The sequence below is a fragment of the Myotis lucifugus genome, unplaced genomic scaffold (assembly GCF_000147115.1).
Source record: "Myotis lucifugus unplaced genomic scaffold, Myoluc2.0 scaffold_0, whole genome shotgun sequence".
Lineage (NCBI taxonomy): Eukaryota > Metazoa > Chordata > Mammalia > Chiroptera > Vespertilionidae > Myotis > Myotis lucifugus.
Window position 1 is genome coordinate 50,637,490 of NW_005871048.1, and position 23,845 is coordinate 50,661,334.

Consider the following 23,845-nt stretch of genomic DNA (forward strand, 5'->3'; position numbering starts at 1 on the left):
TCTAAAGAAGTCCCTGTTCTTAAGACTTATTTCCTTGGACTTCTTTTCTGAAACAATTAGGGGGAAATTCAAAAGTTGAAAGTACTGTTATCATGCCTGGCCATTGTCTTTCTAGGGCCCATCCTGTAACAGCTCCATCACCTACACTTGCTCATCATGCTGCACTTGCTCATCACACTGCCTCTCCAGTCCAGCAACACAAAAGATGGCTCTGCTCAATCTTGAGCTTGGGTGCTGGCGGCTCGGGCTCTGTGGCTGACCATTCTCAGCTGCTCCTCGTCCCCAGTAATTAGCCTGTGATGGCTGCTGCCTCTTGTGGCTTTTCCTGTGAGAGACATTTGACACAGCAGACATCAGAGGGATTTTTCAGGAGGCTCTTGTGGCGTCCGAATGGCTCTTAATTAACCACTTAGGTATCCTCCTTCACTCCCCTGCTTGGCACTTTCCAAATGGTAGGGGTTGCACTGTGGATCTAAACTCCGGGGGAAGCATGCTATCAAAAGATCTTGTAAATGAAGGCTTGTGTAAATTATTTTTAATGATTCCCTCCTGGCACATCATTATGTTTGTAGCTACACACAGGCACTTCAGAGATGGCTCGTTCTCCGCGAGGTCAGCTGCAGGACCACCATAACTAGCTGCAGTCAGTAAATGGCTTATTAATTAGCGCAGTGATTTTACATTGCTAAGAGCTCTGATGTATGGAGCTGGAATTGTAATTGTGTGGAATCGAAATAATAAGCCATCTCCGGGCTCCTCATGCAAATTGGCATATTATAAAATCATTACCTATCTAAACACTGAGTTTTAATAAGAATTACAATGATGAATTTTATGATAATTGACACTCAAATTTTAATCTCTTGGATTTTTATCATTTTGGTGGTTAAAGTGTGTTTCTAATTAAATGTTGCTTAAAATGCAAAGGATTGTTTAACAATCCTATTCTGTTCTTTTAGTTCAAATTAGGTTATTCTCTTTGGTCACAGGAAATAGGCCTTCTTAGTAATAGATATGTGACATTATGTAACACTTGTACAGTAAGATGTTTAATCATCACTTTTTTAAAAACCAGTGTGATTTTGATGACGATATAGTGTCAACTGTGAGACAAAGAAACCTAAATGGTATTGGACTTGATTCCCATAGTATGAGTGACGTGCGGTTAAAAGTAAAAATCAAGGAAAAATATTACATCTCTATGGGAACACATGATTTGGGGTGCAGGTTGGATTTTTAATAATTATGGCTTCAGTAACAGAGCTTCATCTTTTAAAGCCTATGAAATGCAATTTAGTTTTAATGTACTGATTTAAAATCCCTAATACTGTGATTTATGTATGACTATTCTTTCAAAAACAAACCCTAACAGGCAAAAGAAACAACGTTTTAAAACAACGTTTTAATTTGATGTGGAATAAACAACTCTGTGTGTTATCACTGTTGCATATGAAATATGCTTGTTAAAATAACCCAGAAACTCCCATAATAGCCACCCCATGTTCTGACTAGAATTATCATGCTGTTTTCTTAAAGCCGAATCCAGTTTGGGCCTGGAAGAAGTATTTCCTGTCTTTTATGATGCTGAATGTATCACCAAGGACATAGAAAACTTAGCATGTGATTTAATATTAGATTGAGGATCCTAAAAAAATTACTGGATTTAAAAAATAAATAAAATATTTTTTTTGAAAAATCAGTGTTTTAGCTTTTGAAAGTGATGATGCACAATTGACTCTGGATCATTTTACAAGTGCGTTGCAGATGAAACGAAGATATTTGACATGATGCACTCCTGCTAATCCCCTGGAGAGGCCCTAAGGATCTCACTGGAGAGGTGAACAGGGCCAGCTCTACCTCCCGCTGACTGGAAGCCAGAGTGTGGCTGGGCCTCTGGAATCAGCAGGGTGAGGCTGCAGAGACCTAGGGGGTTCTTTGTGAGTGAGCTCATCATCTATAAATGACTCATGTAGTGGCCTGAAGAGCTGGGGAGGAGAACCTGTGGACCTCGTCCAGCACAGCAGGGCTGGCTTTCCTCTCCTGTCCCCTCCAGGATCTGGCCTCACCCATGCCACCTCTCTGTGCCTGAAGCTGCTGTGGGGCTCCATTCCCACAAGTGCTAAAGTACCTCTTCCATGAACCACCATGGCACCTGATCGACTCACCTGATCAACAGCAGGGGTCACACAGTCACCTGCCCAGGTAAGGCATCTATTTGAACCTGGAGTAAAACATTTTAAATGCAGACAGCAAAACTGGAGCCTTCCCATCCCATTCCAGCAGTGCCTTTGGCCCTGGCCCTTATGCCATGCAGCCAGCACACCTCAGGAATGGTGGTTTGGGGCTGCCGTGATAAAGTGCCAAAACTGGGCAGCTCAAACAGTAGAAATTTACTCTCATAGCTCTGGGTACCAGAAGTCTGAAATCAAGGTGTCAAAAAGCCACACTCTCCAAAGGTTCTAGAGGAGGGTTCTTCCAGCCTCCCCCAGCACCTGTTGTAAGTTCTGGTGATCTTTGGCTTGACACATCACTCCAGTGTCTACCTTCATCCTCATGCTGTGCTCTCTCCTGTATCTGTGCCCAAATTTCCCTTACCAGTCATTGAGTTAAGACCCACTTGAATCAAGACAACCTCAGGTAAACATAGCTAATTATATCTGCAAAGATCGTACTTCCAAATAAAGTCACCTCTGAGGTTCTGGGTGGACATGAGCTTTGGAGCAACACCATTCAGCTGACTATGCTACCCATTCAAGGAAGAGGAGGGTACAGGCACTTAAGCTAGTACCCTTTTCCTCAGTGTTGTATGAGGAAAGCAGGGGCCTTTTGCAAGCTCACTCCACCAAACACACAGGCTTACTATCTTCCTCTTACTGACAAAAACAGGCTCACAGCACAAGGTGATTTTTGAGTAGTGACTCTCAAACCTAATTGTTAATATATATTATATCTGTAATATATATTATATTTATGTACTTGTTCATTATGAGGAATTGCCTTACATAATGATGAAATGTCCCACAATCAGTGACTGGCAGGCTGCAGACCCAGGGGCTGGTGATGGGGTTCTGGTCTAAGACTATGGGCAGGAGAAGAACTGCATCCCAGCTCAGCAGTCATGCAGAAGAAAGGGCAGATTCTCTCTCCCTCTGTCCCTTGTTCTTTTCAGATGCTGAGGGGATTGGAAGATAATGCCCACATTGGGGAGGGCCATCTGCTTTACCGACTCCACCAATTCAAATGCTAATCTCATCTGGAAACACCCCACAGACAATCCATGATAACATTTAGCCAAATAATCTGGGTGACCCCTGGCCCAGTCAAGTTGACTCATGCATGGACCATCACAGCCCTAGGGCACTAGCTGGTCAAAATAGTAATAGGCTTAACTGACATCACACCCCTCAGATCTGGAAACTTCTCACCCCTCTGATGAGCCAAAAAGGAGACCCCCTCAGAGCTGCAGGCCCTCAGACCTGTTACTTGTTAACACTGGGCCTTGGCCTCCCCATCTGAGCTCTCTTGTGGGTAGTAGAAAACAAGGAAGGCTGCACAGGGTTGTCCCAGCCTGTGCAGGTGCGAGCATGGTATGTGCCCACAGTCATATCCTGGTGGTTACTCAGGCTGCCCTTACCCTCCCTGCCTAGCCCAGACTATCCTCTGGCCTCTATGCTCTGGGCCATGTTATCCATCATTGAATGTTTTCCATGAACCACAACCTCAGCAATCCATGCTCAGTCTCTGACTTCTGTTTCTAACTCCTGACAGGCCACTGGAAACCAATCCTGGTTTCTCCTGTCCCTCAGCCTCCTGGCTCTGAATGTGTAGCTATCAGCACATGTCTCCCTGGTTTTGTACACATAATTTAACATTTGAAAGTGAAGTGATGTACATATAACAGAATGACTGTGGTAATTACATGCCTGTTTCTGACTTCATAGGCAGATAAACAGGTCTTAAGGATTATTATATGTAATCAAAGCTAACTTGGAATAGTTGCTCATTACATGATTCCATTTGGAATAAGTTTCTAAAACTAGTAACCAACCATTGGAGGAAAAGCATTCTGTTTCTAAGTCATCAACATAGAGATGATAATGTTTTAAAAACTGTGAGATAATTCTGATCATCAGGTAACAGAGCTGGTGAGTTGAGACTGCTGGTTGCCCCTAAATAACATTCTCTTCTCTTTTAGTAATGGAACATTGTTTCTGTTCTGGGAGGCAAGGCCAAAAGATAAAAGACTACACTTCCCAGGCTCCTTTGCAGCATGATGTGGCCAATCAGATATAAGGGTAGATGTTCCTGGGCTTCTGGAAAGTTGCCTATGAATTAACTCATGTCAGACCCAGACCACATCTATCTCTTCAAGCACCATTTTTTTCTAGTCTCTGCTGCTGGCAATGGAAAACAATATTGAGCTGCAACAATCTCTTTTCCAACAGCTCTACCTGAACTGAAGAGTCTGAAGAGTCTGTAGAGTTTCACTGCCCAACATTTTTATAGATATTCACTTAGGTGGACTTTGTGGATGTTTCTGTCACTATACAGTATGCAATGGGACATGGAGAAAGGGAGGAGTGAATTGGGCATTTTTCACCAATCATCTGTAACAGAATCTCAGGCATTGTGTGTGTGTGTGGGGGGGGGGTGGGGGGCTCTGGGCCTCCTCCCCACTCTCAGTCCCTTGGGGCTGGTACTGCCTCCTAAGAGTCATCTGAGGTCAAGGAACCCAGTTGTGGCCAGATAGGTTTTCCATCCCCATGGCAATGGCTCATCCAATAAGGGTCAGTGAAATGGCTTGCTGGAATATGACAGAGAGGCTTCTTTCCAGCTCAAGGCATTCACTTCTCAAAATGATCCATTATCTTCTTTCCCCCAATCTTCATTATGTGGAGAGTGGTGTCACTATGCTGTTCCTTGAGCTGAAACCCAAGAGTTCTCCTGGACTTGTCCCTCTCCATCACCTTGCACAGAGTCCAGCATTGGGCATGTAACTTTGCCTCCTCAATATCTGCCGATCCATTTCCTTTTTTGACACCTCCCCGGCCTTCACCTTAGTTGGTGCTGATTTGTCTCTCACCTGGGCAATTGCCCAGGCCTCCTAATGGATGACCCTTCATGCTTGATCATTCGGCAGTCAGGTGATTAACACAGTGGGTCAAATTACCCCCATTTAAAAACGTTTCATAAAGGCCCAATGCCACAGCTCTTTCAATCCCTGGTCCCTACCTACCTTCTCTTTGGGTGAGTCATGTAGTCACCCATTTGGCTTTGAGTTCTTTAATTACCCCATTTGTACTTTCTGTTTCCTCTTCCCGAAGGCTGTGTCCTCCAGCTTTACCTTCCCAAGTCTTATTCAGACCTCAGCTTCTGTCATCTTTCCTCCATCACTATGCTGTCCCCAATTTCCAGACCAGGACAATCCCTTCTAATAATACTTTAATCACAGCTGTCATTTATACTTTTTATGTGATTCTTAAAGTTACATAAGCTCAGACAGGTCTTCATCACTAGCTGGGATGCTCACAAAGACAGAACTAAGCTTGACTCACCCATCATTGTGTCTCAAATTCTCAGCTCAAGGCCCAACATGTGGATACTTAATTATTTATTGGATGAATAAACAAAGAAAAATATCACCAAAAACACTCTCTAAAAATGTTTTTTCTAGTATTTAGGAATCTCAAAAATATGAGCTGTACCATCAAGTTTCTTCTTTCTCCACACCTTGTACATCTACTGTTTTCCACCGAGAATGACACTCAGCCATTCATGGATATTTCATTGCTATCTTTTCATGATGTATTGCATATTATATTTTTATTTTTAAGAAGGACCAACCACAAACTTATTTGACAAGCTTGGAAAAGAAAAGAAAAAACATTGCCCTTCATTATAAACTAAAAGAAATACTTTCTTTTTCCTGTTGTAGAACTTGCTTTCAACAAAGTGATATTATTGCACCAAAACCAGATCATCTACCAAATCTGTGTCACAGATTCTGTGCCTTGAGGTCCATCCTACACACATCTAGTGATAGCTTTTCAAATACTGTCTGCACAGAGCTCTGAGTTCTGGGTATGTGTGCAGCATTTCCTAGACTGCAACCCACATCTGCCCATTCCGTCCGCCCAGTGGACCATCATAACACACAAGCACGATGTTTTCTTGGTATGGCTGAAATGAGACTTATGACCCATCATCCATCATCTTCCCGTCATACTTTTGTGTGTTGTCTACTCAATCCCCAGGACGCTGGAGAGCACGGAGCAAATCCCCGTGTAAGTTCTTGACCAGCTGCCGAGGTGTCCGACTGAAGAGGTCATTGTGCTTCTTCTGGCTGCATCTACAGCCCTTGTGCATTTTCAGTCAAGCATAATACAGGCTCAGCATCCCCCAAAGCATTCCCTGCTTCTCTGCTCCTAACCTTTCTAACAGGTGTTGTTCTGAGACCATCCTGACACAGGAGAACCCTGGGTAAAACAAGGTTTAAGGAAATTGTAAGCAATACAGGAGCTTGCTATGTATTCCCAACAGAAGGTTATTAAGTTTCATGTTATAAAGGGAAAACACACTTGAATGTTTTTTGTTTTAAAATAAAATCCCACGTGGTTTAAATTATAATGCCATGGCAGCTCAGGGTCCATTCGGCTTTGCACATTAAACCCCTTTCTTCAGGGGTATGCATGATAGAATATTGTAAGCAATTTTTGAGTTTATTACTTTTAGCCCTAGAATAATTTTTTAAAAGGGGATCTTTAAAAAAAATCTCAGCATGTTGGCGTGTGGAGGAGGAAGGAGGAAGCATGACAGCCATTCATCTGGGAGGACTAACTCACAGCCCAGAGTTTCACATTTCTCCATGCAGGGCCTTTTTCCCTCTGAGCACCCACACATGTAGCACAAGGGCCAAGGAGGGTCCACCTAGGCAGCAACCGTGCAAGTTACTAGTAAAGGCATGCACCATATGACCCTAGGCTTGACCAGGACAAGAGCTTGGGAACCTCCCAGCATTAGTGTGGACTCAGGATTGAGGTATCATTCACTTCCAGCCGAGCCTTGGTCATCTATTGGTCCAGGAGTTCTCTACTGTATCAGAGGTCATCAATTACACCAGGGGGTCATCTGCACCAGGGAGTTATCTACTGTGCCAGGGGTCATCTACTGGTCCAGGGGGTCATCTACCATGCCAGGGTCATCTATACCAGGGAGTCATATACTGGGCCAAGATCATTTATGCACCAGGAGGCCATTTACTGTGCCAGGAATCATCTACTGGGCCAGGGCCACCTGCTGATCTAGGGGTCATCTGGCTTGGTTGCTATCTTATCAGAAGTGTAGAGCAAAGGTAGAGTTATAAAGCACCTGTGCCCGAAAATGACTGCTCTTTGAATGCTCATGGCCATCCCCAATGACACCCCACACTTACAAACAATCCTCCACATAGATCTCCCTTTATGTCCCTGACACCTGGAAAGCAATGAGGGTCCCCATTCATTGGTGACTGGGCCTCTGTGGGGCCTGGTGCCCCTGGCAGGTTGAAGCCTCCTGCAGAATGCATAGCTGTCCACCCATGTTCCCTGCAGTCCTTATTGTTCCTGAAATGGGAATATCCCCTGGTCATTGAGTTTTACATACATACAGTGTTGTGTGTAACGCAGTTTGATAGAAAATAAGTCTGAGCATTAATCTATTTTCAAAGGGAAAAAAATCCAATTTTGCCCTGTTTTAGATCACGTTATCCATTTTTCAAATAAAATTGGGGATTAGAATAAATTAGAAAGATGATGAACATAGAATATCATTTTTAAAAATGGAATGAAGGAAAAAAAATCTTGAGTGTTATGGAAACTTTTCCAAATATGTAATTTATGAAATGCAAGTAAATGGATGAGTAAATTTTATTTATTTTTAAATTTATGCATCCAATGGCAAACTTGGCTTGCAGGAAGTCACAAGCTGGTCATTACAAGCATGAAGACTGGAAATTAGAATTCCTGCTTTTTCAGGGCTGTCTCTACTTGGATCCAGCAAGCTTGGCTTTAAGTATACTTTTAATGTTTACTGTCGTTTTAAATGGTTATTAATTTTATTATTAATTTTTGTTTGCCTGTGCAGTGCTGCCCTGAGAAACTCTCTTTTCCAACTTATATCCTTTGTTGGAGAGCTTGCAGGTCTTCTGAGTCCTATGTATGGAGTCATTGTTCTTAGAAAAGCTTCATAACAGAACTTTGAAATTCTGCACAGACTGTGAAAAGGTGTCCGGTATGATATATTCTTATAAGCAAAAGACTTGGAGACAGTGTCTTCTCCTAGGCAACAGAAAGATGCAAATTTGTCCCAGAACTGAATTAAAGTAGAGAATGTTGTGCCTTTGGTAGAGAACTACCTTGGAATGTTCTCCATGATCCTGTTGCTTTTCAATTCTTCCATGAGAACCACCTGCTTAATGCCATTGTTCCTGGACCTGCCAGTGGCTGTTGAAGGTGTGTCTAGCACTCATATCCTTGGTGAGAGGGGCAGGAAAGACTTTACCCAGGTGCTGACAGGGGATTCCAGACCCAGGCCTCCAGGAGTTCTCACAGTTAGACCAACACCGACTGTGCAGCAAAGCCACTTCCCTGACGCCACCCCTTGATGTCATAGTACCTTCGACATATCATACATTTAAGTTTATCATGTGACCCAACTTTACCATTTTAAATAATCTCTGACTCCAAATGGTTCATGTTCAGCCAGGTAAGTAGATGAATGTGGTGAGTGTATGGCCAAGGGAAAGAAAACCAGCTGTTCTTGACCAGAATCTCTTTGAGGCTCAGGGACCCCTGACCCATTCTAATATTTAATTGAGTTCAGATGACTTATGAACCTTGTAAGGCTATTGATCTGGGGCCCCAAACAACATATTTATTAAATGGGTAGGCATGTTTACCATATCATTTAATGTAATACCAAAGCGATGGTAAGATCTAGTATAGTTTTGCTGAAATTATTACTGTTATTTTAAATGGTGTATTTTGTCATTTAAAGATAGAAAGGCGATTCTACTCAGGATCAAGGTGGAAAGTGCTCTAATGTTGAAAAAAAGAAAGGCAGCTCTGACATCATAGATTCAGAAAACATTTCACTGATGCCTTGGAGTGAACGAATGTGCCAGAGGATCTAAAAGGCTTGGGGGAGGGAGGGGTACATAAAATATTTATTCCAAGCATCTTCATTTGGGCTAGGGTGGGGGCAGCTAAGTGTTGTTAAAAACAGAAAACAAAAAAAAGCATTAAGTTTACATAATTTAAAACCAATGAACATGTACAAGTGTCTTCTGTAGCCAATTGTATTTCTCTTATTTGTTCCAAAATGAGAGTAGAGTTGAGAAAAGTGTTCTTTAAAAAAATATGGGGCCAGTCTTTTGACATAAAGAGAAAAGTGGTTGTCTACCCACCTCAGAGAAGCCCATGAAAACTTTTGGCAATCTTTATAAAGGCCCAGAGAAGACAAGGTCTAGGTTTCCTTAAACCAGTGGTTGCCAACCTTTTGGATCTCATGGACCATCTGGCCACCGCTGGTCTAGATGATCTCTGGTGTAATGAGAATCAAGGAAGTCATCAGGCAAAAGGAACCGACAAGCATCTGTCTGTGGCAGATAGATTCACTCTGAAATTCACCTTTAAGCCGGAGATGTCTCTTGGTCCTCCATTCATTGTCATTTATCCATCTTTTTAACACTTAAGTCTGATATAGTCCATGCTGTGTCCTCACAAATAGTGAGCAGTGGAGGAGGACAGAGTGGACTCCACCAAAACCGACTATGGGACCAAGACCTGGGGCCTGGATGGCAGATGCAGAAGCCAGCAGCACCCTGAAGAAGGCTAGCAAAGGCCGGGGCTGGGTGGTCCCTACTCTAAAGCAAAGTGTGAAAGCCAGCTGGGCTCCTCTGGCACACACAAAGGGGCCCTGCTCAGTTGCATGTGGTGGGCAGAGAAATGGTCATTCAGCTCCAGGACTTGGAAGGATAACAGAGTTCTAGAACATGTTGAACTCTCAGCTCCAGCAGGCCTGCTGGACAAGGGCAGACCCCATCCTAATCAGTAAGAAATGGGACACAAGACTCAGGTGAGGACATTTACATCAATATACTTGAAAATTTCACATCTTCTGGACTCTCAGAAGCAGCCCACTCCTCCTATTAAAAGCCAGCACCCTCACCCTGATTAAGGATCATGTAAAGGTTTCTCTGAGAGACCCACAGGCATGTGCATGCACACACATGCTCACAGCCAAATGCATACATACTTAGGTGCCCCCATTACCTCCTCTAACCTACCCAGGGGCTAGCTGAGCCTGCAAGGGGAGGACAGGACCCCTCAGCAGGGAGCTGGCCTGAGCCTGGGCTGGGCCCAAGGGGGCTCATCAGGAGCAGGGAATATGAACTTAGATAAGGGAGGTTTCATCTAAATAGGGGCCTTGTCCCACAAAGTAGCATTGAACACCCTGGCAAAGACCCCCAGGAGACAGTGCTAATATGCTGCCATATGGGCTGTGGAAAGCTTGGAAAAGGCAATGGCCCATACTAAGTGGAATAGAAATAACCGTCTCCAGGGCAGATGGTGGAGTGGGGATCAAAAGGCTCAGAGGGTGTGCATATTGGAGTAGATATGCTAAGTGCAGTCAGAAAACCTGCCAGGCTTCTGTGTTCCCCAAGGAGATGCACGGAAGTGGCTATCCTCTCCACACCATGTTGCTTTTAGATGTTGTCACATTGCTGGGACCCTGGTAGCCCCAGGATGAGAGAGACAGGTGATGGTGCTTACTTGTCTGATACATGGTGGGTGCACTTAACATCAGGCCAGGGGAGGTTGGAGTGAGAGCCAGAGGGGTACATTGGAAAGGAGCTATGGAGATGGTCAAGAAAACCCAGTGGACCAGGGCAAGAAGGCAGGGTGGCCAACAAGGGCATCAATCAGTCTATGCACAAAAAGCAAGACAGAGTAATCTGAGGGTTGTGAGCAACTGCCCCAATACAAAGTCGCAATCCCTGGCTCTGATTCTGGACCAGAAGCTGTTTTTAGACCCAGAAGACGTTGACTAAAGAAGAGTCTGTGTCCCCATGTACATTTGCCTGCAACACCACCTGGACGTGTCTGGCAGCTCCTGAGGCCTTGCCAAGGCAGACCCATAGGGCTTTCCTTAGGCAACTGCACACTGGGGAAGGGAGACCCCGAGCATTTTGAGGACTCTTGTTATAGAGCTTGAGTGGATGCTGACAGCCAGGGACCTGAAGCATCACTATGGCTTCCCTGTGAGAGTGGAGACATGTATTAAACAGAGTCCAGGTCAGAGTCAGCTCAAGATAGGCTTCTGTGTCCATGGGTTCCCCAGTGATAGGTTCCTCAGGCCTCAAATGAATAACTGGGTGCACTCTGGTTGCTTGACCTGCATTATCAGCTCTCATAGTGGGGAACACCAAGAGGAAGCCTTACTTGAGCCAGAACAGTAAATTAAAAGCAACACAGCAAACTGAGCTGGGGTCGGTGGAGAACAGCGGAGATTACTGGCCCTAGAAGACCAAAGCATAGGCAGTGGTGGTCCCAAGGTGTCCCCAATTAATTCACAGCCTGGCTTCCACAAAATTCAGTCATATTGCAGAGGATGCTGCCAGCTCCACCAGGGAGAAGCCTGACTGCCAGTGTAATACTGGACGGGGTGTCTCCGCTGGAGCAGATGCAAATGGGCTCAGGCACATGGCATGTGGCCGCTGATCTGGAAATGCATTATTGTGTATCCTTATCAAAAAGGGGGACCTGAAGCAGGCTGCATTATGTGAAATGGGCAGCAATGCACAATTTTGGTTTTGCTCCAGGGCTACATCCACCCTCACCCTCTATTATGATATAGTATGAAGAGGCCTGGATGAACTGGTCACTTTGTAGGACATATCAGTGGTCTATGCCATCAGTGACATTATGTTAATAAACCAGACAAGCACAATGAAGCAAGGGCTTCATTGCTTCAGAGGGTGGGAGGTAATCACAACACAGATTAAGAGTCTGCCACATTAGGGTGGTGTTTTAGGGCAGGGGTGATGTTTAAGGCCCGCAAAATCATTTGGTTAGGCCCTGCCAAGGCATTAGGAGTGAGTTAATTAAATGTTTGACCAAATATAGCAGGCTAATTTTTAAGTTGATAATTTTGTATGGCCCGTGAATGATGTTATATTCAAATGGCCCTGGGCAGAAAAAAGGTTTCCCACCCCTGTTTTAGGTCTGGGTATGTGGAGTGTGTTCGGACATCCCTTTCAGAGTAAAGAAAAATTAGGGCATCTTAACTTCTCACCAGTAAGAAGGAAGCACTGTCTGGTAGGTCTCTTCAAATTCTGGAGGCAGCATATTCCACACCTGGGGAATTGTCTGACCCATTTGTCTCAGAAGCTGCCAGCTTTGAGTGGGGCCCACAAGAAGAGAGGGACGTAAATACTGGTGACCAGGTGGAGAGACGGAGGCACAGAGAGCATGTGACCTCAGGTTAGTGGGGAAGCAGAATCCTGGCCAAACCGCAGTGCCCATTGACATCTTGTTCCCCTTGGTCTCCTCCTCCATCCTCACCAGAGATCCACTGCCATGGAAACCGGATTTTGGAGCTGCACCCGGAAGTCCTCCATGGCCTTTATCACCTGTAGGGCAAATAGGGAGCTTAGCAGGAGCCCCCAAGGTCCCGTGGCATCTCTTACCACCCTCATTTCCCCAGCTCACCGCTTGCTCTCCTGGGAAGCCCTGCCCATCAGTCACCTGGATGACCTGCTGCAGGACTTCCCAGCAGGTGAGGCCGCTGTGTCTCCCTGTTCCAGAGTTCCAGAGCTCCCTGTCTCTGAGACACCCGACAGATGAGGCCCCGGGACAGCATGCCTACTTCTTCCTCCACTCTGCACGGCCAGTGCCAGCACACAGCAGTGGCCAGCATGTATCTATTGACCTGAATTGAACTGCTAACCAATAATTACAACATAAGGCAGCAGGGCAAGGGTGGCCTGGGGTGATGGCAAGCGCTCTATGACTTCGAGTAGACCAGGTCCTGTTTAGCTGTGTTCAAGACTTCATGGGAGAGTTTGCCTTTGATGACAGTCCACCAGCTTGAAAGGATTTTGACAGGAGGAACTGGGGCAAGGGAGCATCAGATGGAGCAAATGCTGTGAGCAGAGACTTGGAGAAAGCAGGGCAGAACCAGCTCTGCCTCCAGGAAGGCCATCCTGGGCAGCATGGCCCACACTGTGGTCCTCTCCTCCTGCTGACACAGGGGTCCTGATACCTCCTCTCTCCATCCTCCCTGCATCCTGGTTCTCTGTGGAAGCCCCCAAACACACTAGTTCCAGAAATGTTTGAGATGAACAGACAGCCTCACACAGTGCTGTGACAGGGTCTCTGGGTGCTTCAGAGGTCACTTCCACCACCAGCTCTCCCGCACGGTAGCTCTGCCATTAGGGGCACTTGGTGCCATGTGTTTGCTCCTCTCTAAAATGCAGTGGGCCCACCGCTCTCACAGATTAGTTGTCAATGGTGCATGATGCTCGGAGGACTGTTTGGGACATAGAAAACACGAATGTGTGGTGGCTGTTATCTGTTAGCATTAGAAATATTAACTTCAAGAGCGACTTATACCAACCTGCCACGCAGGAGCATCATTGAATTTGGATGCTGCACAGGCTTCCAGGACCTCCAGTGTTTCAGTTGCTCCTGGCAACAGCAGGAGGTAGCAAAATATATTCAGTTTAACTGATAGAGCACTGAGAAAGTGAGCAACTGAGCATCAATCATTCTCTCTGAGTGGAAATGGTCTCCCGGAAAGCGGACATCAAGGGAGCTGCACAGAGGAGACCTCTTTGTCCATGAGTTCCCTGCCTGCGGGAAGCAGTGGATGTTGGCCACAGTTCTCCTCATGTGGGTGGTGCCCAGGAGTGCAGGGCAGGGGGACTGGCACTGTGGGAGCACAGAGCCCGGTGCCCAGAAACGCTGCCAGGTGGTTGGCATCGCAGGCATGCTCGGTTTTTGCAGTGCTGCAAACCCATTAAGCCCTATTGGAGGGCAGTTAGTGAAATGAAGTGTTGAGAATCATCTAGCTAACTTGGGACATGTTGATGGCCAACTGAGATAATTTAAATCTTTAAGGGAAATTTTGGTCCTTAATTAGATTGAATCGCATTATGTTCAAGTCCAGCAAACAATTTTTAACTTTGTTTTACACTGCAGACAGAGCAAGGTAACCACAACAACAAAAAATAGACAAAATTTAAAATAGAATATTTATATTTTGAGGGTTTATTTTTCTGTCCTTATTTTTAGGAAAGGGAGTAGAAGAGATTTGCCAAGGGATTTCATGGCACTGTTTTGGAAGTCGTCCCTCCAATCCCTGGGATGGCATAGGTAGGAAGTGTGCCAAGGACAGGCAGCCACAGCAGGGCCGTCTGGTCCAGGGAAGGGCAGTCATGGTGGGCCTCTCAAAGGAGGTGGCATTTCTGCAGCAGCCTGAAGAGTAGATTTCATGGACAGAAACCCACTTAGGATAAAAGAGTAATCAGTTAGAACCTCCTCACACCCACCTGCTGTTGAAGAAGAAGGGAATTTGTTTTACTTCTTCCCACTTAAAGGTGAACACATTCCCAAGTGTCCATTCCTTTGTTCCTGTGAGGGCTGCTGCAGATGGTTAACTCTGCTGGGTTAAAACAAGACATTTTTGTTCCAAAACACATAAGATTAACAAGGAAACAGGAAAGCTTTCTATACACCAAGTCTGAAGGTTTGATGAGATGGTTCCTGAACTTCTTAAGAAAAATCTGAGATGGGGCAGCCAATTCCATAGCCGAGTCACCTCTGCAGTGGGCCACACATGCTAGGTTCCCCGGGAAGCATCTGGGAAAAGGGAAGGCTATGTCTCCAGTTACAGGGAGCCTTGCTCCAGATAGTGTGAAAGGTGAGGGACCTTTTCAGGTGCCTAAGAAAATTTCAGTGACTAATTCTGCTAAGAGTCCCATCTGAGTGTCATGCTCACACTGGACATGAAGTGTTTACCTAGGAAAGGAGTAGACACCTGGAGGAATAGCCCAAGAGGGCCTGAAGGCAGGGAGCTCTGGTGACTGACTTATCCTGCATCTGTTTGTATTAACTCTAGGTACAGCACTTGTGAAGTGGGAATCTCAGACGCATTTAGCTGGGAGGGTAGGCAGACTGAGTGTCAGGTGGCCAGGGTTTGGAAGACATTGCAAGGATACCTTGGCTGGGGCAGCATTTTCTTATTCATATTCTTCTACTTTCCTAACCTGTTGCATCAGGTTCTGGGACAAAATAGCCCTCAACAACCTCAGAGTGGGCTGGGTTGGGGTGGGGGATAGCCATCTAATCAAATAATTCCATACAATGATAAAGTGCTGAAATGCTGGGGCCAGAGAGAGGGGTTAACTTGCATTTATTCAACAAACATGCATCCCACTGTGACCTGTGCTGGTGTGGGGCTCCTTGGACAGTGTTCCATTCCCCTTGCCCATTTTCTCTGTAGTCTCCTGTACTCTCCAATTCTGTCCTCTCTCCCCATGCAAAGCAGATATTCCTGAAATTTCAGTGAAGATCCCATGCTTTCTGCCATCTACCCAGACACTCATGAGATGCGTCAGAAGCCTGCTTGAGTGTATGGGTGGATATACCACTTCAGAATGGCACTCTTTATCCAGTCTTTCACATGGCCATACAATGTCCCAAACATTCATCCTCTATTCATCATTTACATCTTTGCTATGTGCAAAGGGAAGCCCTAAACAATTAAAATCATAGACTTTAAACAGAGTTGATAAAGATGTCAATAGTGGCCTTTCTGCCAGTACGTAATCTGTGTATTTGAAACACATAACTCATAATTGTCATTCATTTATGTATATGTATATGTGTATGTTCATGGTAGCCAATCTGGAAATCAGTGATGAAAAGCACACCATTTTCTCTACATCAGGTGTGAAGTTGTAAATCCAGGTTGACCATGTTTGGAGGGGCTTGGGAGATACACGAGCACCTGCCTTAGAACAAATAAGTTTAGGGAACAGCTGACTCTGTATGGCTCAATTAGTTACCCATGATGGAAACATTGGTCTGGAGTTGGCATGCATGATATTCTTTCCTTTGATTCTAACCCTCTTGATTTTAATACCAAGAGCCATATCATGGCAGGCTGGGTGGCCTGGAGGAAAGAGTGGGTATTTGGGGGTCAGAACATCTTTGAGACTTGGGAGACATGTGTCCTAGCTTGTCTGAGTCTGGCCCATGTAGACCATGCCTCCTGGACTGCTCACAGCTAGCTTCTCCCTGGAGAGTGAGAGTGTGGACAGCTCATCAGCGGGAGATGGAGGTTTTGTTGACTCACATGGCCAACTGCCACCTGTACTGTCCTCACACACCAATTGCTTCACAATCAGTCCTCAAGGCCCCAGCTTGGGATCAGGGGAGGACAAGGACCACCCGAGGAGACAGAGGGAGGTAATGTGGTGTTTCAGGAAGGCACTCACTGGGGCCTCCCTCAGTCTTTGCTTTTTGTCCTAAAAATCCACCACAGAAGCACCGTCCTGCACCAAGGAACACACGGGTCTTTTCCTTTGCAGACAGAGCTCCATGCATTGTGACCCGCTCGGCATTTTATGCTGTGATGCTTTGTTGCAGCATTCTGTGACATCATTAAAGACACTTTATGCTGCTTCTGTCTGTGGTTCAGAGTCATGTCTACTTAATCAATTCCATTATGTATTCAACTTCCAGGACACATCAAAAGCTGATAAGGGTTTTTTTGTTGTTGTTTTTAACTTTGCTTGCTTAAAGTGATTTCCCTCCAGATCAAGATGCAGAGCACAAAATATTAATCAGTTTAAATAAATATCAAGACTACTCAAATAATATGAATAATTGGCACGGGATAGTGCCTACTGCCCAGTTCCCAACAGCTGGTCACGCTGGCACGTGGCACCCTCTCAACAGTCTTTTAGATAATGACTTTGGCATCTGCCTACGAGTGCTCGCTACTGCCCACAGAATTTACAAGTCACAAGTGGGACACAGCGGCTCCAACAGAACTTTTTTATGCAAGGTCTTTGAAATTTATTAATGTAATGCAAACACAAGCCTTCCAACCCATTAAATTGTTGATGTTATGCGAATCCACTCTGGAATGGCAGATCCTCATTAACATTATTTGCATGTTAATCTGCATCTTTTTAATTAGTGATATTATTTATGCACATAATTTTCGCCTACTGGTGCCAAGGCTGAAGCGCATTAATTAATCTACTGAGATGCCAAACTGTTTATTTTCTCCCGTACTTTTATTTGTTTACATGGTGTCTTGGATTCAGGGAAAATAAAAAAGAGCCTGAAGAATAAAAGCAGAAAGACAAGATTAACTAAAAGCTCTTTTTGTTTTCATAATTTAAATTGTAATATTAGCCAAATGTTGTGTTTCTTCCCTTAGAGATCGGTTATTCAGTTACATTACCTTGATGTATTATTAAAATTTATAATGGACTCTAGAGGCTTCTGTTAGTTCTCCCCTTCATTTACAGAATATACTCAATGTTATTTTAATCTTCCGACAACGCTCCCATGCATAGGCAATGATGAGCCGTCCCCAGCGAATCGCCAGCGCAGTTCGCTCTGCACAACTGATAAACATTTAAATAAGCCTTTTCAAAAAGAATAGCACATCAAATTATTAACCCGTTGATGGAGTCCAATGCTGCTCAGTAATTCCTCTTTCCTCCAAATAGGTCGATCGCAAAATACATTTGATCTAGCGACATTGAGTCCTTCTCAATCTCATAGCCTTGATTACCAGGCATTGTCCAGAGTTGTGTGTCCATGTGTGTGCATGCACAAGGTGCAGAATTTGAAAGTGCAGAATTACAAATGCTCTGCACCATCTATGCCAAATACACACACTTTGGAGCCAGGAGAAGAAGGGGAGATTGTACGCCATGGGTCTTGTAATAAATGGTAACATAACTCAAAAGCAATCCTCATTCCAGGGGAAGGAAAGTAAAAATTTTTACTACACTAACCACAGTCACACATACTTATTGTTTATACCACTTCAGAGAGGGTGTCCGCAGAGCAGTGTGAAAACAAATTCAAATCAGTGCTGGTCTTCTTAGTAGAGGAGATAGACTAATAATGTGTTCTCAGCATCATGTCACCTGTTTCCCAGGATATAGGTGAAGGTGACACCTCGGCTACACCACACCTGCTTTTGAGAGAGCTGTCCCCAAAGTTTCTCCCACTGAACATGATTTCATGTCCAACAAGTCACCAGCTCCACCAGAACTGCCTGAAGGAAGCCATGACAGCAATCCCTGTATTAATAAGATGGTTGAAATCTATTGAGAGAGTGAAGTTAGACCAACTTCCCTCCCTGTTCATGTTATTTGAATAACACAGAATACTAGGTAGTTCATTTGTCAAAGGGCCTCAAGTCATATGCCACTTCCTGGTTCACCGGAGGGTCAAGAAGAGAAATTGGGCCATGGATTGTGTAAAATTCAGGGACTAGGCAGTGAAGGACAAGGGTTGCAGGGGCAAAGAGGGTGCCGTAGTCCATGTTTTCCAAGTGAATTGGGAGGTGAGACTCCAAAGCCAGCAAACTTTATTTATTGTGAGGTAGCAACTATGGAATAAGTTTTTTATTTATTTATTTATTATTTTTTGTTGGCTAACTTTAATTTTTTTGAGGGGTGTTAATAAATGCTGTTGGTGAAAGTTTAAATACAAAGGATGTAAAGCCAAAGTGGAAAAGCTCCTCCCTAAGCTCCATGTCTTATTTATTTCTTCTGGAGCATCCTGTGACCTGTGAGCCCCTCTCTATTCACGAAAAGCAGGATTTATATACCTGTTCTCCTGCAGCGATTCCTCTCTCTACACAGCACATGCTGGGCCTCTTCCAAGATGCGTGTTGCCTCATGTCAATCTGGATGTGCTGCGATTTCAGCTCTGGGGACTACGAGGCTGCATCCACGGTAGAGTTCACCACTGGGGTGGTAGGGAATATTGGAAAATGTGCACCTATCAGAACTAAACTTGGAGTTGATGAACTACATTCACTAATACTTAATTTTATTTATTTTTTATTTTCAAGGAAATGGCATGAGAAAACCATCCAAATAATAAGACATGGATCAACCAGTGGAATGCACATTTTATTGTCATTCTACAAATTTTCTGTGACTAGTTTTGTAATATCAATTTTGATGTACATGAGGACATAAAAAATCATCAAATTGTACAAATTATATACAAGAATGCCATGTGACATACAAAACTATAAAGAAACGATGGACTTCTGGGTGTACCTGGTCAGCATGAGTCTAAGCTGCTTTCACGATGTGTTTGATGTTGGCGTCCTGGCTAAGCACAGAGCTAGGCCACTGCACTTTGATCCCCATGATCAGTCAGGGCCTGGATAGGAACTGGACTCATGTTGACATATAAGGCTGAACCTCAAGGAGCATGGAAATGGAATCCAACCATCTCCTTAAGCGCCCAGAGTTTCTTAGAGGTTTGGGATTTTAGACTCTGGACCTGGGTGCTACTCTCTTGGCCTCCTCTCATATTGTCTCTTACCTCTCTTTATCCCCCAGCCTCCTTAGAATTAGGTCAATGGGGGCTTTGCTTCCAAGTACTTCTTAGGGAGACATGTTGTTTTATCTTCATACAATCTGGTCTTGTTCTTTACTAAGATGATTGTATTAGTGGGCAACAGTATTTTTTGGACTAACCCAATATCTTATAGAAGAAACCTGCTTGTACAATTTTTAACCAGTTAAACATGTGCAAATGAGATATATTAATGTATATTAATGTAAATATTTTATAAGTGCATATTATGTATATTGTTATATGTAGTAATATATCTAACATAGATTTTATCTATGAAAATATATATATATTTGCTTGTATATGTAAATGAGATACATTATTGGCATTTTATTCTAGGCATTCTCCTTGTCTAGAATAGGTGGTGCTGTCAGACAGATGGGTGATGTTCAGACAAGGAAGCATGTGTGAACAGGGAGGGAAGATTATAGGTTCAGTGGTTTCTTGCAAGTCATCAAAAATGTCTCGTGGATAGGAATATGAGGGTAATTTTTAAATCACCAAAAGATTTTCCATTTTATAAAAATGATTTTTTTCTTGTGGCTTCTTAGCTCTTTATTCATTTTTCTCATTCACCTATGTACTAGGTTTTTCAATGTTCACTAAGTTCAAAGCAGTTGTTAAGAGGTCAGGACCTAGATGAACATGGCAGAAATGCAGTTCCCTAGGCAATAGCATTTGGACACAACAGATATCTTAAAGAGTGCATTTGCAGTGGTTGCAGCACCTGATATTGTAATGAACAAGGCACCATCAGGAGGAATCCTTGGACAACACGTTCACACATGGCTCAGGTCACTGGACACTCCTGTGTCTAGCTAGACTCAGGGCTAGAGGCTTAGCTCCTGTGGGAAGAGTCGGACTCACTCTACAGTCTTTACACACACACCCGGAGTTCTGCTGGCTGTGGGCAAACCCACCTCCATCAAACACCCTTCCATTCTGTGGCAGATGCCCTGCTCCGTGATGAATTCTGCTTGAATTGTGGGCACGCTCAGGTGAGAGTGACATTTGCACTTGCGTTTTAGTTTACAGCCTCTTTCATTATAGCCGGTCTCTAAAGCACTTACATGATGCTCTTAAATATAGCTGACCCTTTTTATTTAATTTCATTTGCCTGTTAGTGTTTGGAGACAATCCAACAAAGCACTTCAGTAAATTCAATAAAGTTCATACCACAATTAATGTAGGAGCCAACAACAATGGAGGCCAGCACTTTATACAGAGCATCGTAATTCGACTGGAAGCACAAATATTTCAGGGAATTAAGTAACAGAAATGGGAGTGAATAGATAAAATAAAATATTGTGTTTGCTACAATTAGTAAGCTTAAAATGTGGAATAGATTACTACCTAATCCAATCAGAAGAGCTTTCTGTAGCTCTGCACAACTGAAGGTGCATCGCAGAGCTGTGGGTTTTGTTGGGATAAATTATTGCTCTTCCCTACTTGAATCATACAAATTGATATAATGCAAAGTTTTGCTTCAGGTTTTGTTATATTATTCCATTTTTCTGTTTGCTGTGATTTGGAGCTAGCTATGGATGGAGTACAGTGCATTATGTATCGACTGCTCCTTATACTGCCATTTATGATTCTAGAAATAACAGATATTAAAAATATCTTTATTAGTTATAGATTTTGTGATGCCAGGGAGTTCTGATTTAGGATAATAAAGGTGTATTGAGTTAAGTAAAACTGAAATATAATGTTAATGAAATACAGTATTAGCCACAGTTTAATGCAAAAATAATCACTTTTCAGGGCAGATGCACTTGAACTCGGCATAGCACATGTGTGCCCCCACATGCTCAGCAATGATCATCAGTCTCCAAGAAGCTCCAAATGGAGAGCGAGGATCCAGACTCTGAGCAGAAAAATAAACTCCACTCAAGCCGCTTGTGTCCAAGATGCTGCCAACGTTATTATTTCATTAATAATGCATTTTTGGTTGTCAAAACCAATCAGTATTGTAGTTCTTTCCTAGATACTGTTTATTATAAATCACTTTGCAACAATGCATTATTTTGCAGAGAATGAAAAGCAAAACCATTTCCTGTCAACTGAAATTAACAGTCAGGAAACTATAGTCTTTCAGAAAGGCAACTCAGTAAATTAACATATGGAAATTGCTCTAAAACAGCAGCCTATACTTGTTGACATAGGACAATGAACAATGTATATTCAAGCACAGAGACTGAGCTTACTTGAAACATTTCCTAATTGTTCTTGTTGGTTAATAAGAAAATACTGTTTGAGTCATGTCAAGTTGTTTTTTGGTGAAATCTCAGTTGGGGTTTGCTCCACATATAAAATAGGTATTTCACGAGGAACTCTCACAAGAACACAACTTTGTGTAAATCAGAACACAACATAACAATATGTTAATCCTATTCCCAGACCTTTTAAAATCCTATTGTCTACAAGTTAAAATAAGACCCCAATTTACACGTGATGCTGATTGATGTCGAAGGGAGGGAGGCAATTTGTGAAGGAGGTCCCACCATTAACACAGATGGTCATGGACCCCCACTGCTGGGCAAGGGGCTAGATGTGGACTAGACCCGTCAGTAATTTTGAGAGGAGGGGAAGATCTCCTGATGGGTGAATAGGGTAAAAATATGATCACTTCAAGCTCCTTTCCTTTCCTTTCCTTTCCTTTCCTTTCCTTTCCTTTCCTTTCCTTTCCTTTCCTTTCCTTTCCTTTTCTTTCTTTTTTTTCTTTCCTTTCTTTCCTTTCCTTTCCTTTCCTTTCCTTTCCTTTCCTTTCCTTTCCTTTCCTTTCCTTTCCTTTCCTTTCCTTTCCTTTTCTGTTCTTTTTATTATTTTTTTTTATTTTTTAAGCTCCTTTTCTTTCTCACGAAATGCAAATCTCCCCTGTTCTGTTCTTTTTTTTTATTTTTTAAGCTCCTTTTCTTTCTCACGAAATGCAAATCTCCCCAGTTTGGAAAGTTATTTCTGACACTGCCACCTACTGATGTAAGCAGACTGATTTTAGGTTCAGTGTGTTCAGCTAATTTCACATTTGCCTAAAGGAAAATTCTGAGTAAGTTGTTAAAACTTGTATGGAGGATTAGTTGAGTCAAAGTCATATGTAAGTGCGTTCTTATCCTGAAGAAAGGATAGGAACAGGGTTTCCCACTGGGCTAAGACCTGTGTGCTTCCCCAACTCATCTCCTCCAGTCTGAGACCTTGGAGCAAATGCAGCTCAGGGCCCCAAAACTTGGAGGACTTGATGGGGGTGAGACAAAGTCATCAAAGGGTGTCAAGTGCTGCCATAATGAATGCGGGAGAACTGGGTTCAGGCCTTAACTTCCAGCAGCTACTTGGGACCAGGAAGGTGAGTGCTCTCCTGGATTGGTTCTGATGTCCACTTTGGATGTATCAGTCTTACCTGTGTCTGATGTTGAAAACATCCACCAACCAGGGCAGGCCAACAAGGTGCTGAAGTTTTCTAGGTAAGGAATTCCCCAGGGTCAGTGCCCTCTGAAGTCATCTAGACTGATGGGAACAGAGGTCAACTCTACCGTTTAGGCCACTTACTACAAATAAAAAATTCTAACACATGTTTACTCTCTTTAGCTGGCTGCTTCTGTGAGGCTGCACATTCTTAAGAGGGTGGTGGCTGGAGGCTAACCCGCCACCCCAAGTAACAGCTTCCTTGTCTCTTAGCATCATTTTGCTAGGAAAACCTTCTCTTTCCCACTTGTGACACATATGCAGTGACCACCAGGACATACTCCCATTGGCCTCATACCAATGGTGAGGCTTTCTTATGGTCAATGGCCACCCCACCTCCACTTTTCAAAACAAAATCTATTACTGATAGTAACTAGCTAAATGCATGCAGTGTTGACCATGACCTGTGCTTTGTTCTAATGTGTAGGCTGTCTCACATGCTAAATCCACCTGCAAGTCAAGATTGCTTGATTTAAAGGTTGGGTCAGCAATTATCGGATACCCTGGTCCAGTTGGACATGGAAGCCATCAAGCACAGAGGACCCTCTTCTGCCAGCAGTACAGGATCTGCCCAGGGGATTCTGACAGGTGAGGCTGGCTCTCGTTCACCTGCCTGGTCAGTCTTCCTGGCACTCCAGCTGGGAAGTTCATGGTACAGGGTCTGGGTTGTTCTCTTCTCAGTGTTGGTTAGAGTGCAGTCATTTACATTAATTTCTGTA